Source organism: Ambystoma mexicanum, chromosome 1q (assembly GCF_040938575.1).
Source record: "Ambystoma mexicanum isolate Mex_15411 chromosome 1q, UKY_AmexF1_1, whole genome shotgun sequence".
Lineage (NCBI taxonomy): Eukaryota > Metazoa > Chordata > Amphibia > Caudata > Ambystomatidae > Ambystoma > Ambystoma mexicanum.
This window is the reverse complement of record NC_090922.1, coordinates 490486799-490499893: the sequence shown is the minus strand read 5'-3', so window position 1 is coordinate 490499893 and position 13095 is coordinate 490486799. Positions and strand designations below refer to the sequence as shown.

Below are 13095 nucleotides of genomic sequence, written 5' to 3'. Positions count from 1 at the left end.
GATGCAGAGCTTCAAGTTGGGTGCAGAGTGGCGGGTGTGTGGCCCTAGATGCTAGTGAGAAGATATTCCTTGAAGAGGAGGGTCTTGAGCTCTGTCCTGAAATGTAAAAGCAAGGGAGCGTGTCTGTTATTGACAGAGTGAATGTTCTCGAGTCTGCTTTACCCTGAAAATGCTGGCATTTATTATGGACTCTGCTTCATGAAACGATTGACACTGGCAAAACTGGGATATATCGAGGAGACAGCTGCATCAATAGGATTTACAATGGCAATGCTGGCACATGTGTACTGAGGCATTATGAGCATTTTGTTAAATGCTTCAGTTTACTGTTGGAGGTATGGCATCTACTAGATTTGTTCATGCATTACCCTAGAGAACAAGTTGTAAATTGTATGACTTTGTAAACTCATTAAAAAGAACACACTAGTTTAAAAATGTTCTTTGAAGAAAGATCCAATTTCCCCTACATTACTTAGGGCAGGGTGCAAAATGTGCACTTGCCAATAGTGATTGGCTAGTGATAATTGACTCCTGGCGAGTAAGAAAGGGTGTGCAGTTTGTATGGGTAGAATTGAGTTGGCAAGTGACTTTTTAAGCCTGGCTAGTAGCTTGCCACTTGCATTTTGTACCCCTGACTTAGGGTTCTCTAGCTATGCTTACTTGCATGCACTAATTTGTGAAAGACGTACTGGTCCTGCACTAAAGATATTCACCTGCCACCATTGACCTTGAATCATTTATAGTTCCAGTGCCCCTCAGGAGCCGCTTGACCCCCTTGGCAAGAAAAGGTGCCTCTACTACTGCCATGTGCATAATAATGTTGCTGGCCGCAAACAATGGTGGATCAGTGTGTGGGAGCCAGATGGCATCCCTCTTGTTTGAATGTTATGTTTAAGATGTAAGATTTGATTCAAAACCTTACATCTTTCACCTAGAGCAGTCTGCATCACACTGCTGTGGCAGTATGATCTTCATCATCATTAGTCATGAGTGGTTGCCTAGGCCAGGGTCTGTAGTGCAGAAAACACATCTCCAAGGAGCTTGCTGGTGGTGGGGTGTCCTCAGCATGGCTGGGATGGGGGGCTTTTGTGGTATGCTCTTGGCTTGTTTCTAGTGAGTAACGTGTGTGTGAAAAAGCCTATGCTGGCACATTTCTCTCCCACGACTCTTTCTTTCACATCAGGAGTCCAGAAAATTGCCTCTATAGCTCCCATAACAATGAATGAGTGGGGGATGGTTTACTCCTTAAATCGCATTTCATGCTCCCTCATAACAGCCTTCTCAAAGCAGTCTTAAAAAACCTGCCAACTCGAACTTTAAAGGAGTACCCTTATTTGTTTACCTCATTTACGTGTAAGAGTTTCCAGTGCGCTCTACCCCTGGTCCCTACCCTACTAATTATTTCTTGTTGTGAAATCTGAAACGGACTGTGACATCACACTCATGACTTGCTGTAATTCTTTAGTGTTATTTATATCAGAAAAACCTAAGACCTCAACCATCTCAGAGAGATTTAACGGTCAAGCAAGCTCATCATATCTGGGGCTCTGCTTTAGACCTGCTGCTGAACTAAAAGTCTGGCACACTGCAGCAGTTTCATCTACTGGCTCTGCAGGGCTGGTGCAGATCCACACACTTCTGGACAGACGCAGTGCCTTTGAAAGGCTGCTATGTCACAGGCTTTGATCCAGCCCATGTCTATCTTTCATAGACATGCTAGCAGAAGTACCCATTCTCAGGACGGGTTCTGTAGACAGACATGATAACACTCTCATCAACTGTTGAAAATGAATGATGCTGTGAGTCACTGTTCCACCTTACCCTTGTGTGGTGCAGTTCGTTACAGTGCATTGTGGTGCAAATATCTTGGAAACCGTACATCCTAGTGCCTTGAAACGTGATTTTTGAGGTCCTGTGTTTTGTTCTCCATGTCAGGACCGGTTGAGAAACAACATTTTTGTTTCCCTTCCCTGTGAACATGGTATACAGCCTTGGCGGCAGACACCATCTCGCATAAACCTTTTGGAAAACAAATTTCACCAAATGCTGCAAAAATATTTGTTTCCCTTCCCAGTGAACATGGTTTACAACATTATAAAGCTTGCATAGAGACTAACATTTTTTTGTTTCCCATCCCAGTGAACATGGTTTATGGCTTTGTCGGCAGACACCATCTCACAAAACTCCTTTGCAAAAGTAATTTGGCCTGATGTGGCAAACAGTTTTGTTTCCCTTTCCAGTGAACATGGTTCACAGCATTGTAAAGCTTGTTTAGAAACAACATTTTTGTTTCCCTTCCCAGTGAACATGGTTCACGGCTTCGTCGGCAGGCCCCATCTCGCATAAACCCTCTGGAATAGTAATTTCACTTGATGCAGCAAACATTTGGAAACTTCTGTAATGCTACCTTCCTTCACCTTCGCCCCACAGGTCCATTCATCTCTCATACATTTTTTGTTTACCTTCCCGGCGAACATGGCTTACGGCTTCATCAGCAGGCCACAAACCCACAAACAAATTTTGACTTGTGCTTAAATCCAGGGAACGGGTTGGGGTGTCCAAATTTCATGTAGCCAGTATTGTCCAGAGGGTCCTAACAGGTAACTATGCAAAATGTGGTGCAGATTGGGGAAATGGTGTGGAATTGTATAAGGAGCAACGCTTCGGCAAGCCACAAACCCACCAACAAATTTCGACTTGTGCTGAAATCCGGGGAACGGGGTTGGGTGTCCAAATGTTATGTACCCAGTATTTTCCGGAGGGTCCTAACAGGTAACTATGCCAAATTTGGCGCAGATTAGTGAAATAGTGTGGAATTGTATAAGGAACAACGCTTTGCCAGCCACAAACCCACAGACACATTTTGACTTTTATATATATATAGATAGTGAGCGGCATGGCTCACTTCCTCCACTCCAACAGCCTTTAAAGTACTGTCAGATATTGTGTATTTCCTTGTAGGCCGGTCCATCTTTGCATGCTGAAATGATGCACTTGTACTACACATTTTTGCTGTTGTATCTAGGAGGCAGTCAATGGGGAGGATTACGACCCTGGCGGCCGCGGAATGAATGGTGCCGCTAAGGTACCGGCACCGTTTATTCCGCGCCGCCACATTACGAGTTTGCTCACGGGTGCCGGTATGCACGTCTGGGCCTGACGAGACGTGCATACCGGCACCCGCGAGCAGACCAGGATGCTAACAACGGACCCGTCATTAACGGGTCCAGTGTTAGCATCCTCCCCATTCCCATTGAGCCCTCTGGGGGCTCAAATGGGAATGGGGATGTACCGGGTCCGGGTCCCGAAAATGGGAATTACCGGGCCCGCAAAAGTCAGAATGGCCCGGTAATTCCCTTTTTTCGGGACCCGAACACGAGTTTGGAGGCAGCCATGCCGCTAAGAACGGCATGGCTACCTCCAAACTCGTAATGAGGCCCAATGTCTTTTTTTCAACTTAAACTGGCATAAAAGGCGCTGTCTCTGTCCCTTGGAGCACACTGAGCAGTGTATTGAAGCTTCAGAAAGAGATCCCCTGACCCAGAGCTCAGGTCTGCAGGTGGCTGCGGCTCAGAGCAACGGAACTGGACTCCAGAGATCGTGCATTACACAAGGGACAGGATGTTGCAGGTGAGACAGGCAGGGACCGTCACAGAGAAAGAAGCAAGAAGTGCAGATGGGCCATAAGTGCCCACGGACAACATTTTATAATTTCCATTAATTTGTGGAGTGATCAATGCCCAAAAAAAATAAAACAACGAACATTACTGTTGCTGGCAGCCAGCATGGTGAGAGCTTGTGCAGTGGGAAAAACAACCAAGTGATGACATTGGTGTCTCAGAACACATTCTTTTACCGAGGAGGCTTGTATGCTTCATAACTTTCGTTGTTTACAAGAAAATGAGATGGTGTTCGAGCATGAAGTAGAGCCACACTGGTTGTCACTGTACACACTTTCTACCTGAGGAAGAAGCCATGCTGTCTCTTTGGTCAGAGCTAATTGTGCCTTGACAGTAACTAATGGGCTCTCTCATCATTAAATCACATTCTGGCTGAGAATGGAACTTTACAAAGGTCTATTATATAACTTTGGCCTGGGGTTTTATGTAAAAGGCAACCACTTTCAAACCTCTACTACTGATGGTATTTGTGTCTTTGGTGCCTCTACCAGTGCCTTACGGGTGACTGAAAGCAGTGCTTTACTCAAATTGTTCCAGAACGTAAATATTGACTAGATCAAGGCCTGTTGGAGGTGTAAGCATGATGTCGGCTCCTTTGAGCACTTGATCTGGGACTGTTATGAACTGAGGACATTTTGGAGGAGTGTCACTGAGAAGATTAATGAGGTTCTATTGCTGCAAGAGGATTTTGATTATAACACTATCATCTTGGGTGAGGATGATAAAGTGGAAGATCTCACTTATCCACAGAAATGCTGATTTTTTAGGGCTGCAAATTCTGCAAAAAAAATTGTTTTGAGAAAATGGAAATGTGATGAGAGGCCGACCTGTTCAGAATGGGTGGAGGACTTGAGGCAAGTGGCCAGAATTGAGAAGGTTATCCTTCGCAGGAACAAAAAGTTGAAATTGTTTGATGATATGTGGGGTGCGTTTTTGGATGGCATGTGATAATAAGTTGGTCTGTTTTGCTTTTTAAATTCTGTGAAGGTTGGGGGTGGTTATGGGGTGTGGATTCTATGCAATGAATTCTACGATTACAATGCTGATGCGTTTGTTGTTTGTATGTTTTCTATAAATTTCAATAAAATTAATAATAAAAAAAAAAGAAGCTGTCATGAACCTTGCGTTGTAGAAATCAGTTGCCCTCATTTAAGCAGCAGAATTCACATTTTGCCCCTGTGTTTCAGCGCGCAGTTTAGGCTATGATAGAAACAGGTTAGATGCAATGCTGTGACTAAAAGGCCTGGGTGATTGACTGCCTGGATGTTGGGTTACTGTGTTTTCCCTCAGGTGCTCCTGCTAAAGTTCAGTATTGATCTGCATTCCAGATAGTTATGTACTAATCAGTGTGCAATGCGTCAGTGCTTCCAGTCCAGCTTAGAGTCAGTGTGCCAATCGAGACCTATATTGGCATGCTTCGTAGAGTGGAACATATCAATGGTTGTGGAGTCTATGGAGTCACCTAGCTGAGCAGCATACGTGTGTGATTGTGGCCATTCTGAGAGGCTGGATACTAGAATGTCCACGAGTTCTGTGAGTTTCTAGTAAGGACTTTGTGGCTGATTTTCTACTATAGCAGGAAGATCTTCGGTCAAATAGTCTTCAACTGGCTCTATATTAAATCATATTTATATTATTAAACCGTTTTCTTTATCATTATTTAGCTTGCCACTAGGCGCCTTCACATGGTACATGGAATGGACGGATAGGTACATTGCTGTGGGCAGAAATAGTGGTGTAGTCATTTAACAATACTCTAAGCAGGGGGCATTTTACAGCCATTACCACATCCAGGACTCTAAATAGCACGCATTTAGGGCTAGGCGAAGCAGCACGAACCACTCCTACTCTGCACCACTATGCGGGGATCAAATAGGGTCTATGTAATGATGAAAGACAATTGTGCAGTAAATAATGTACATTGTTTGACAATTTAAGGTTTGATTAAAAAAAGGGATCTAAGCTGTTTCTAATAGCAAACTATGCAACCGGGAATGATTGGCTGAAATCTCAGTTTATCCATTTTCACCAAATGTTTTCCATGTGGTCAAATCAATTGACCTCAATGTGCGGCTAAAATTGTGAGCAGCAAGCAGTGATTTTCTTAAGCATGAAATCTTCACTCATTCATGGTGTAATAAACCAAAGTTTTTCTCCATATATGACCAAACTAAGAATGCCCAACACGGGCTCAATTGTGTCTTAACACACCGATGACAACCAGTGGCGTCGCCAGGAATCAAATTTAGGAGTGGCACAGAGGGGGCCAAAGACAAAAGTAGGGGGGCACAGACAAAAGTAGGGGGGGGAACATGGTCACTGCTTGTCTTAGGTAGGGGGGACAAGGGGGGGCACAGGGTTTCACACGGGGGGCTCAGGCCCCCCCAGCTCCCCCTAGCGATGCCACTGATGACGTCACTTGTGAGCCGTAGTTCTCTCAGAGACAAATGATGGACTACTACAATGGTTGGTGGGTCAGGGAGTATGCTTTAAGACTCAGGGCCCGATTCTGAGCTCTGGATAAAATTAGCATAGAAACAACACTCTCCCGTCCAGTTTTTAGCACCACCATTCAGAGGTGGGAGGAAAGACTGGAGGGGAGTAGTACTTTCCAGCTCTAAAAGCTGATACAATCTGTCTATTGAATGCCAGCGTGTGCGCCAGTGCGCCAAATGTGTGTGATTCTGGGCAAATAACCTTATCCATGTGTGCCTCATATCACGTATCTGGCAATATTAGGAGTTCTTAAACTAGGAACCACCACAGGAAATAAGAGAAATACAAAAACAACAGACTGGGCTTTCTTTGTGGTCTTGTCTTTTGGGGTGTTTCAGCTTGCAGTGCTACGCCCCATCAGGAATCGAAATAAGAATTTGATTAGCAGGAGCAAAAAGCATCTCCTTGGGATCTGCATAATGCTGCAAGCAGGCGCTACCTCTGGGGAGCCTGAAGCTATGATTATACCATGACACAATCTTAACCCCCATATGAGACGCAGATGTGTAAGTCACCTATGTCTGATTATACTTTAAATGGCTGCTAAATGTGTCTTCTTAGTGTTCATTTACATACATTCCCAAAAATAACAAGCTAATTTCATATAGTTATATGTGTATGCCTTCGGTTGGCCTGAGGTGTCATATGCAGCTCCTAGTAGCTGTTTGTGTCATGACAAACAGGCTCTCATAAGCTATAACAACGAGTTAAATAGCTTCCAGCTCGAAGCAATTTCGAACCCGGCCCTGCCCCTAATGTGGGTGTTCAATAGCCTCTGTTTCTGTATTGTAGCATGCATAGCAAATAGGGTGCAACAGAAGAGTGCGCCAGAGGATGCTTCTCGCGGGTGGGCCAGCCTAAGTTTGATTTTTATGTTCTGCAGACCTGAGTGGGCATGCTTGGTGGCCTGCAGTGCTTGACCATATACTGACCTGTTGCCAGGGCTGCACTTTGCATAGGGGGATACATGCCTGGCAAGATATGGCTGCCAGAGCTTCAGGGGAGGAGACGTACAATATTGTAGTCACACAAAAGGCACACAGTATTAATCAGAGAGACAACCATTAGATGTCTTCAGGCATTTGGAAGACATGGTGGGTTATATCTCTTCTCTTTCCTCGATTTGTTGTATTCAACTTAAAAACAAATTGTTAGGTTAGACAGCACTAAATGGTGTGCCATGGCTTTGACTTTGCAAGTATTTTTGAATATTAAATATGAAATTTGAATGGTGGTTTGAAGTCACTGCACCTTGGGTCGCTGCACCATGGGCCATTATGCTGAACCTGCCCCTCAGTCAAAAAGTTGCAAGTCGCTACTGATTTCACAAATAAGTTGGATGAGCCAGGACTTCAGTTCTTTGCTAAACTGAAGGAGACTTGGAGGACTCTGTATTTCCAATGGGAGGGAGTTCCAGAGGACCGGATCGTACTATGAGATGGACTGTCTCCTTTTCTTCTTCTTGTGAGTCGATCTAGTTTCCAGTCTGATGATGGTCTTACTGCATGATGACTTTGTGCCGCCCACTGTTCTAGTTGGCTGTCTGGCAGGTGGTGGTTGCCTTGTAGGTGAGGCATGTGATTTTGAATTAGATCCTAGCTGATATGGTGTGCCAGTGTAATTCAATCAAGGTCAGGGTGATGTAGTCAAATTTCCTAGTGCTAGTAATGAGGCAAGCCACAGCATGATGGGATGCTTTTACGAGGGCAAGGTGACCAACTGGGAGCCATGCGAGGATGAGGTTACTGCCATTCATATACGAGATCACTAGAATCTATACCACCGTTCGGAAGCACTTGGACTGGAAGAAGGGATTGATCTTGTGGAGTAGACAGATCTGATGCCAAGCCATTTCAGCTTTTTTCACAATGTGCTGTTGAAAGGATAGATTGACATCTGTTATGAATCCTAGGCATTTAGCTGTTTGGATAAGATGAGGGTTGAACCCATCCAAGAACATTTCATCCAGCCACCTCTGAGTGAATATACCTCCTTGGAGGGGTGGCTCAGGAGTACGAATTTGATGTTGTTGGGTTTAAACCTTAAGGGATTATGGGCAACTTCTTCCGTACCTCCCCGGAGTATCTCACAGCTCCTGCATGAGTTCCGAGCATTGCACAAGGTCCTGAAGGAGTCTCACAAATAAAACTAATATAGCATTGATAGCGAATAATCTAAATATGGGTAACTCTGCTTCTGGAATCAGAAAAGCTCCAAGTGGTAGGAATTTAGTAAACAGCAATTAAAAGGAATTTAATCCTAGAAGAATACATAATTTGTGTACAATTCTCAGCCACTACATCTGCTTCACTTCCTAAAGGATATTGCAGAATGGATGTTAATATTATGCAGTCAATAAACCATTGTTTTTCATCTGCAAAGGTCTGCACATTAATGGGCTGATTCATGGAAGTGTTTTATAATGGCACAATCCCATTGGAAAACACTGTGAATCAGGCTGTTAATCTTTACTGTGTAAATATGTTATGTAAGACTCAAACCTGGCCAATTACACAGTATGGCACATATTACTTTTGTTGTGTGCTTTTGAGGCTTGATTCCAGAATTGGCTTTTGATATAAAGTCCTCATTACCATAACTTGCAAATTTGTGTGGTTCTTTGGTTTTACCTGTAACCATAACGTCCCTGTAGCAACGTTTTTCCATTGAAATGCATAGGTTTTTAGTAGCGCAACTTGACCATAACGTCCCTTTAAGAACGTTTTGTGTCAGTGAATTTCATAAGTTTTTAGTAGGGCACTGTAACCAGAATGTTCCTTTAGCATAGTTTTGTCAGTAAAAGTCATAGGTTTTTAGTAGCAACTTAGCGATAACGTCCCTTTAACAATGTTTTTTGTTAGTGAATTTCATAGGTTTTTAGTCGGGCACTTTAACCATAACGTTCCTTTAGCATACTTGTTTCAGTAAAGGGGATAGGCTGTTAGTAGTACAACTTATCCATAACGTCCCTTTACAAATGTTTTTTTTCAGTGAATCCCATAGCTTTTTAACAGGATACCCTTAGTGTGTATAGATGTACTGTACACCATACTGAAGCCGGTGGCTCTATACTAATAGGCACAGTGGTTGCGAACAGTGCATCTGTTCGCGGACATCAGGTGGAGTCCAAGCTGCCAAGAAAGGGAGGGGTGGACATACAAAGTGGTACCATGCAGCAAACACAAGAAACATATACAAACAGCAGCAAGTCCATGAATAGGAAGGGAAAATTCAGTGGCTGCACAAAGTCTGTACTTTTGAAACAAACAGCGCAAAGGCAAAGCATATGCAACATAATGGAATGCACCAACAAGAGATGTAATGTTAGCCTTCATCAATTTTACTGCACGCCTGCTTCACATTGCAACAAAGGACGAAGAGGCAGAGTTAGGGATGCCAATACTGAGAGCAGAACGTCAATGCAACATGGTAAGTACACTAAAGTTTTATGTTATAACTGCACAGGTCCGGTAGTGTACAATAGTAGGAAAGCATGATGTTTTCTGTTTGTGCGCAGCAAAGGCCAGCACCCTAGAATGGCTGGAAGAGAATTTTCCGCATGAAGAAATGAGGGAGGACGATAGCCCTATTGGTATCCGCCGCAGTGTGAAAAGGGAAAGAGTTACTGCAAGGGCAAGCACGCTAGAATGTCTCTAGGAGAATTTCCTGCATGACGAAATTAGTGTGCATAGTAACCCCATAGGTAGGGAATGCAGTGTAAAAAGTAACACAATTAGAATATATTGTTTCATGTATGCTAAAAACATTTGTTTTTCATTAACAGAACATACAGAATACAAAGGAGTACACTGCAAGCTGCAACTTTTCCACAGCAACATACGGCCACAGAAACTGATGGAAACGCTGTAAATATAAAAGTAGACCGCCTGGACGCCAAAATAAATGACTTGCTGAACAATTTATCTGCCTTGACATTTTTTGTAGAAGAACATATTATGGAGAAAACAAGATACCACTCCCCCACCTGCACATGCCCCCCTTTCCCCTTTTCCCAGCCTCTCATCCCCCCAAATTGTGTGTCATGAGAGACAATTTCGATGAGACCTCAATCCCTTCTTCCCCTCACCACTAACTTGTAGAAATGCCAAAATCCCCAGTATATGTACCCAGTATATGTATCTGTTTCTGGTCCCCCTTCCGTTTCCGAATATTGGCTGTGAATGTGTGCTAAAGGTTGATATGTAAATTTTTACTGAATTTATATGTGCCTTTTCCTTTGTTTTACAAAGCTCATTGTAACTGTGAAGGGCATAGCACTGGTGGGGATGATTGCAAATGAGGAAAATGGAGGAGTCGTACGACTGCTGCACCTGGCAGCCCTATGCGCAATCACAATGGAAGCATCCGTAGGACTCCACTACAGGCCGCATGTTTGCATGCACAGAACCTCCTGTAAGTAGTTGTAGGACCATCCGGTTGTCGGTCGCACTACTTCGCACATGCGTATGTCATCCTGTGACGCCTGGTAACACCGTCCCAGGTCAAGATATGCATAGAAACGCGTGATGAACTTTTAGTAGGTGGAAGCGTTTACCTACGTCCTGCGAGTGCCTTTGCACGTAAATATTCCAACTACTGTATCGTGCACACACCAAGCTTATGTAAAAATGTTCAGTGCACGTGTGCTGTGCATTTAAGTAGTCTGGGGATGCCAAGGGTATCCGTAGGAGACCTATGCACGCGCCCACAAAGTATTATGTGCAATATGCTTCCCGCAGACAGGCGTCCAAATGGAGAACAATGGCGATGTCACCATGGTAATGAAACCATTTTCCGTGTGGGTCCTTATTTGGCAGACATGATACGGATTTGTGCACATCTAAAAAGGACTATGTTCTGCAATGTATGGACTGTTACAGTGAGAGTGCACCCTTACTGAGGTCCTACACTCTTCCTTCTGCATGTAGGTGATATAGGGAAAGATTTAGGGCCACTTTGCACATGCTACACAACAGTCCTATAAAATGGCACACCCCACAACTGTGCTGCAATCCGTGTTTGGCTTTCCAGAGAAGAGCAGCAGTGCACATTGGTTCGTGCAGAAATTGCTTTGTGACCAATTCTGTGCCTGGAAAGTACCTCTCCAAGTAATGGCCACCAGGGCTCTGCTACTACCTCTGACTCAGGAACACCCACACCCTCAGCAGCAACACCTCCTTCTGAACATAATGACCAAGGGAACAGGTGTCATAATGTGGAGGGACATCAAAAAGGAAACAAGGATAAAGTAGAGTGAATCCCCATTGCCTGCAGCCAGCGTGAGTCATGAGTGTGGACACTATTTACGACCATTGGAGATGTTCCAAATCTCATGCAAACCAGGTACAATGCACTGAGTGCAACATAGTACTAAATCACAGAAAACCTGGCTTGTACAGCTACGACAACTGAAAACGAAGCACAAGGCATCTGTTCGGAGGGTTGTCCCCTTCCAAGAAGGCAGCTACTGCAAAACGTACAAGAGAAGGACGAAGTTTTACAGTCAAGTATTACAAACCTCTTGGCAAACATGGGTGGTACAAAAGAGTACTGGTTCCGACAGCACGCAGATGTACGGTGTATGCTATGCAACCTTGGCCCACCCACATGGTTTGTCACTTTAAGTTCTGCAGAGCATGCATGGGAAGACTTGCACCCTTTCCTACGCATAGCAAACAAAAACAAATCAGGTGTAGACATGAAAACACCAGAAGAACTTTGCTCTCTTGATCGAGTAAATGTTTCATGGCACTTCCATAATCGCTTCTTTGCCATGCTGCACTTCATTTGCAATAAAGTACTTCCTCCCCTCGGCGAAATTGAACACTTCTTTTGGAGAAAAGAATATCAAGCCAGAGGAGCACCACACATCCACATGCTTTTGTGGATTACAAATGCTACTAAATTTGGTGAGGAGAGAGAAGAAACTGTTTTGCAGTTCATTCACAAATATGTCACTTGCAAAATCCCTTCGGAAAGTTCACATAGTGACCTACATGCACAGATTTTGCAGTTCCAAAGATACAAGTGTGGCAAGTATTGTCGGCGCAAATATAAAAACAGAGGCAAATACTACACCAAATGCCGCTTTGGTTTCCCTAGACCAGTTTCAACAACAGGGCAAGTAAACAGTTTCATGTCTTCAGTTTGACGCAGTGTGAAATGCAAGTCTCCAAAGGACACATACTGCATATAGAGGAGTGAAGCATTAAAGTACATCAATGATTACAATGCAATAATTGCCCTCCTATGGAATGCTAATGTTGAAGTAAAGTACATTGCAGACAATTACACTGCAGTTGCACAATATGTCACAGCCTTCTTAACCAAAGCAGAGAAAACCAAGCTCAAAGACCTCTGGGACGACATATCATCTGAGAAAACACTGGCACAAAAAGTGTACAGCTTTGGAATAAAAATGCAGTCTTATAGAGAATGTGGCACCTACTAAGCTGCATACCATTTAAACAGCACCGCCTTATGTGGGAAATCTGAAAACATAGTTTGGCTAAGCCTTGGTCCTGCTGCATCCAGAAAGAGAGTACTGACATCGTACGAAGACATACAAACAATAGGTAAAAAATGATCCTAACAGCCAGGACATTTTAGAAGAACAACTTATTGGACACATACTGCCCAAACAGGAGTATTACTTTCGAAGCCTTGTGCCTGTACCAGATAGCCCAAAACTTTGCATACATACATACATACATAACATTAAACCAGATGAGAAAAAAGGTAGGTACAGAGTGGAAAGTTGTGAAGGCAGCCTGGTGAAACTTAGCAAACGTAGCCTTATTAATCATATGACATTTTCATTAAAAACTCCTCAACACAAAGAACTGTATTACATGGCTCTACTGCAACTTTTCAAACCATGGAGAAAAGAAGATTTATTAGCCACCCACACCTCCTAAGA

The 13095-nt window shown here is 43.7% G+C and overlaps 1 protein-coding gene across 1 annotated transcript in view; it reads left to right on the top strand.

Annotated features, from left to right (window-relative positions):
- LOC138529284 (phospholipase A2 inhibitor and Ly6/PLAUR domain-containing protein-like) overlaps positions 1 to 13095 on the top strand; it is a 402239-nt gene that overhangs the window by 25994 nt on the left and 363150 nt on the right. The gene's annotated exons all lie outside the window — the stretch shown is intronic.